The 6091-nt window shown below is 38.3% G+C and overlaps 1 non-coding gene across 1 annotated transcript; it reads left to right on the plus strand.

Annotated features, from left to right (window-relative positions):
* Positions 1 to 3637: 3637 nt before the first annotated feature.
* On the plus strand, positions 3638 to 3744 carry LOC116123454. Its single transcript, XR_004127026.1, has one exon. It is a non-coding gene; the product is annotated as a small nucleolar RNA R71 (small nucleolar RNA).
* The last annotated feature ends 2347 nt before the right edge of the window (positions 3745 to 6091 follow it).

Below are 6091 nucleotides of genomic sequence, written 5' to 3' on the forward strand. Positions count from 1 at the left end.
GAAGTTATAAGTTGCATCGATTATCTTTCTCTATTGGCCCCCCGAGTAGGTGATCCCCACTTCAGTCCACATTCCGATTCCCAGATTATTTTATGCGGAAATGTAAAGTTTATCAAATGGTGGTAAACTCCATAAGCCTAAGTATGGAACTACTCTCCACTAATGTAGACTAGACATTGCTAAGGATCAAAAGGTCTTTGCAAGCTTGTAAGTTTAGGCTGGGGTAGTGGGCTCCAAGGAAAGGGATAGGATAAACAAAGTAAGGAACTCGGTTTTCCTCATGCAAACACTAAGAGCTACATCAATCTCCACTTTCTTTCTCAACCACCATACAAAGTATCAACCATTTACAACCCTCAAACTTGTGCATTTCTTATTTTTGATTTTGAATCGAACTAAAGAATTTTTTTTTTTCTTTTTCCTTTTTTTTTTTTTTTTTTTTTGAAATTAACAAATATTTACAACACCATTGAGGTCTCTGTCCCCTTCTTCGTGCCATTTTTGCAACCCCACACTTAAGATTTGGTCATCACTTATTCACACACCTCTCAAAGCTCTTTTGTGTCATACATTAGGTCCAAAATTCTCCTAAAGGGTATGATAAAGTGGTAGGGTATAGGGATTGTACAATTTTTTTTTGTTTGCAAGGAAATGAGGCAATGATGATCTCATAAGGCTCAAATGGGTGACTAGGGAAATATTCATTCATGGGTCGGTGGAAAGGCTCAATCGTTCGAAAAATGCCTAATCATTTCCTCAACAATGTCTAATCCTAGAATTTCGCCTCAAGCACTCCTCTACTAGGTTCTAGAGGCCACCAACATTATCAAGACTTCACCTAACCACATAAAATGTTTCTAAGCATGCCGAAAAAATGAAAATGGTGGGTTGAACCACTCAACAAACCTCAATCAAATTCACAATAAACCTAAACTTGAAGCATGCTTAACATTTTCCAAGAATAATATCCCAACAATTCTAAATTCATCATGGACTTATGCAATTCATCTAGGCAACAACAAAACAACACACACAAAACACACTAACATTTAACAATCAAAGAACTTAAAGCAAACAGAAACACACAAACAAACTAAACACACAAATTCTCAAAATTTCCCTACCCCTAAACTTAAATGACATTGTCCCCAATGTCACATCATGCACATCCAAGGAATAGAAAAAACAAAAGTAAAAGTTACGAGATACTCTGATTAATTAAAGGCTGTCTTGTGCTAAATCCTGGCATCCATTCCTTAGCTCCTCCATCATCATTTGTCAAACAATTGAAGGTTTATGGTGCCAAATGTGTTAGATACCCTCACCGATTAATATGTAAGAATTACATCCTAATCTCAACCTTATTGAACTAAACCTAAAATCTAAACAAAAACAAATAAAGAGCTAAAAACCAAGAAATCAACATCAATTACTTACAAAACATAAAGAAATAAAAGCAAACATAAAAGAAAAGTGCTTCAGGCTTCAATCTTCTTCTACTTCTTCCTTCACACAACTCCAAATTTGCTAAAAGCACTTCAACACAACAAACCCAACTTCCTCAACACCAAATTAAATCAAAATCAACAATTTTACACTCCACAATCAACTCAATCCTCAAGTTCTCAACCAACATCCACAATCAACAAATTCAAGCAATTTTTCAACAAAAACAAAAATCCACAATTGAAAATGAACAATAAATTGCATAAAATCTTAACCTTACCAAGCCCAAGCTTTCCAACCTTCAATTGCTCCAATTTCATTAAAAATCACAAAGAAAGCTCCAAATTTTCAAAACCTAGGGGTTGCTAAAAATTTCTTCAAAATGGGTTAAACTGGGGCAATTGAAAGGTGCATGATTGTTTAAAGAGATAAGGGAGTGGAATGGTGTAAGAATTTTGAGGGAAAAAGGTGAGAAATTGAAGAAGAGACAAAGAAATTCTTTGGAGGCTAGGGTTTGAAATCGAAAAAATTGAGAGAATGAAGGGGGGTTAAAAAAAATTCTCAGGTTTCGCTACGGCGAAGTTCTTCGTTCAACATAAATAAACCCAGGTTTCGCCGCGGCGAAGAAAAATTCTTCGCCAAGGCGAAAAAATACAGAAGCTGAATCATTTTTCAGGTTACTTCGCCCTGGCGAAGAATAAACTTCGCTACAGCGAAGTTTCCTTAGCAAAATTCACCTAACTTTCTTCGCCGTGGCAAACACAAATTCTTCGCTGCGCCGAAAAAATACAGAAGCTGCGTCACAAAAAGAGGCTACTTCGCCTCGGCGAAGAACAATCTTCGTCGCGGCGAAGTCTGGGACTTTTCAACTTCTGTTTTGTGCAAAATGTGCTTCACCGCGGCGAAGTCTGGAACATTTTCCCTTTTTTGCCTTAGTTTGAAACTTCACCTGAAACACCCAAAAACAAACTAAATTAAAATTATTCTAAATCATAAAAAAAACTAAACAAATTCAAAACAACAAACAAATGAAAACACTTGGGTTGCCTCCCAAGAAGTGCTTGTTTATAGTCGGAAGCTCGACTTTCTTGTTCTTTCATCAATGTGGATCCTTGTGGGGTTCTTCACTTCCCATTGCCACCTCTTGGTCTTTCCTTTGGAATTTCGGACATTCTCATAAGCATCTTTTCGGAACTTCAAATTCGTATATGCGTACTTGAGATGAGATGGTGATTGGTTGAGTCCAATGTTTGGAGTCTCTTCCAACACCAATTTTGACTTGTGCACATTTACACCAAATTCCTCACGTGTTCCTTGTGAAGTGAGTTGCTTGGTTGAAATTCCCCTAAGTATCTTGCACACATTTTTGCTTTGAGATTTTCCTCTTCATTAGTCGTGTCTTCTGTCTTCCCACTTTTCTCATTGTGAGGTTGCTCCAACACTATACCTCTCCTCAATGTTATGACATTTATTTTCTTCAGGATTTGTGACCGTTGTGCTCGGCAAAAAACCTTGAGATCTCTCTGTCAATTGTTCAACCAATTGCCCCCTTGAACCTCCAAATTTTGAATGGACACTCCTTGATTTCTGAAGTTTGAGCGTGTCTCATTCTTAAAACTTGTGGTTTCTTGCATGAATTCCCCTAACATATCCTCCAATTTTGACATTCTTTGCTCCCATGGTTGATGATTCAACCTGATTTAGGTTGGCACTGTCCTTTGATTGATTGACTGCTTTGATCGCTCCAGGACAAATTTGGGTGATTCCCCTAACCAAGATTGTAGGTATTGGCGATGGGTCATTTTGCAGCCTTTGTGAACTAACCATGTAATTCACTTGCTCGCGTTGTTGAGAGACTAACTGGTTTCCATCTTGGCATTCCACACTCCCATGGTTTCCTCACAAATTCACAAGTTATAAAAGGTGAGTGAATAAATTTACATTCGCTTTCAAGTGATGCAATTTGTGCAGATAATGTGGCGAACACATCGACTTCATGTAGACCCATTGTTCTCTTCGGCATTACCTCTCATTAGGTCTTTGGTAGTTATTGTTGGCCATCACCTCAAGCAATTCATAAGCATCTTCTGGGGTCTTGTTATTTAAGGCTCCACCTACTGCCACATCTACCATAGTTTGAATATTTTGTAGCAACCCATTGTAAAATGTTTGGACTTGTATCCAAAGCGGTAGACCATGATGTGGACATTTCCTTAACAACTCCGTGTACCTTTCCCAAGCTTCATAGAGTGATTCATCATTGCCTTGCATGAAAGAGATAATGTCGTTTCTCATTTTTTCCGTCTTCTCTGGTGGGAAGTATTTTGCAAGAAACTTTTGAGCTAATCTGTCCCATGTGGTGATTGTCCCAATTGAGTGTGACATGAGCCAACCTTTTGCCTTATCTCTCAGTGAAAATGAGAACAATCTCAGCCTAATTGCATCATCAGTCATTCCATTAACCTTGAATGTGTCACATATCTCTAGAAAGCTAGCGATATGCAAAATTGGATCCTCATATGAATTTCCACCAAATTGGACTGACTGTTGGATAATCTGAATTATTGTTGGCTTAATCTCAAAGTTCACTACAACAGGTGGCCTTGTAATACCATAATTGCATGCTTGCACCGTTGGTATGGCATAATCCCTCAACGTTCTATGTACTTCTACCATGATCACCACACGCACTACAAGAAATAGTTAATTAAGCTTAACTACAAAATAAAAAAAATAAAAACTACAAAGAAAAGAACTCAAGCTTAAGACTATACAATATTTACGATTAACTATAAAAATGAAATAAAAGCTTCAATTTAGCACTACACTAGATACTATCAATATTAATAATCAACTATCCCCAGCAATGGCGCCAAAAACTTGATGCGCGTTTCCTATAACATGCAAATGTAGCAAGTATACTAGTCGCACAAAGTAATAAAGTGATCATGAGTGAGTATCGTTCCCACAAGGATAGTGTTACTAAGTACCGATTTCTCTAGCTTAAGTCCTAATTGAAGAAACAATAAATTGGATTGATGGAAAATTAACAAACTAAATACAAATTAACAAAATAGAAATGAATGATAATGAAATTAAAGCAAAACCCAACAACTAATTATACAATGCTAAAAAAAATGCTAGGGTGTTGATTTCACCTAGATACACCAACCCAAATCATAAAATCTATTACCCAAATTCTAATTCCTTGATTGAAAATCGAATTCCTTAAGTTGTAAAACATACCTTCTCAGGCTACATTTCCGTACTTATCCCTATCAAGCTTTCGCACCCAACAAAATGAAGATTAATAGTTCAAAGTCTTTTAAGCTTTATGAAATTCTATCTAGATTTCATAGATCGCTGAACCTATCTCTAGTGTTTGCTTAATCTACGGTATTTATCCCAAGAGGCACAATCACAAATCACTTATCAGTCTCATTGTGAACAACACACATTTGAATGGTAATCAAGCATCCAAAAGAAATTAAACAAAGAGATAAACACTCAATCATGAAATTAAAACTCAAAGTAAATCAATTCATATAAATTTGAATCATTGAATCAAGGTTACATCAAACCCTAGCTAAACAACTCAGTTTATACTCAAAATTATGGCCCAAATTGTATGAAAAGTATCCTAAATCCTATCAAAATTCAATGCAAAATCACAGTGTAAAATATGATTATCAGTAGTGAGCTGGAGATTGAGATTTTTACCGATCCTTAACACCCTGCTTGGTTCGTTCTGGTTGACCAATACTTCAGCCAGGTCCTCAATTGGCCTACTGAAAGGGCAGTCCTAAATGCGAGGATCTATATTATCCTCGACTGGGCCAGGCTGTGGCTCGATCTAGCTAACCGCCATTCTTTGGCTGTGATCACAACGTGAGGTGCCTTTGTCTTTGCACGCCATCTGCACTACTTTCACATAACAGTCCCGAGATACGCGCTGAGACCCGCTAACTTCCTCAATCCCCGTCGAGGTGCGAAACTTCATCTTTAAATGGTATATTGAAGTGCTTGTCTTGAAGTGTCTCAGCAGAGCTCGCCCCAGGATTCCATTAAAGATGAATGGACAATCCACTACCAAGAACTCAATTACCCTGGTCACCTCGTCGAAGTCACCCAGCATGACTGGGAGTGAGATCATTCCCTTGGGGAGCAGGTGGTCCCCTGTGAAGCCATATAGAGGGAACGAGACAGGCTTCAGGTCTGCCTCGTCTAAATTCATTCTTTTGAAAGTTGAAGCGAACAAGATGTTCACAACACTTTTATTATCCACTAACATTCTCTGGATATTATGGCACCCTATGAGGGGCGTGATCATAAGGGCATCATTGTGAGGATGATGCAACCGAGCCGCATCTTTTTCGGAGAAGGAAATTTCCTCCTCCTGGCGAACCTTCTGTGGTCGCTCTTCCACGCTCATCATTCTGATGGGCTCGTGATGTGCCTCGCAAGCATACCTTTCTTGGGCACCTCGCGAGTTCCCTGCGAAGTGCGGTCCTCTGAAAATTAAATTGAGGGTGGACACTCATTTCTGATCGCGGTGCTTCTTACTTGGCTCCCCTTGATTTTTCTCTTGTGAGGGAGCAAAGTCATCAATATACTCCTTAAAATGTCCCTGCTTGATAGGGTTTTC

Source organism: Pistacia vera, unplaced genomic scaffold (genome assembly GCF_008641045.1).
Source record: "Pistacia vera cultivar Batoury unplaced genomic scaffold, PisVer_v2 Contig1028, whole genome shotgun sequence".
Taxonomy (NCBI): domain Eukaryota; kingdom Viridiplantae; phylum Streptophyta; class Magnoliopsida; order Sapindales; family Anacardiaceae; genus Pistacia; species Pistacia vera.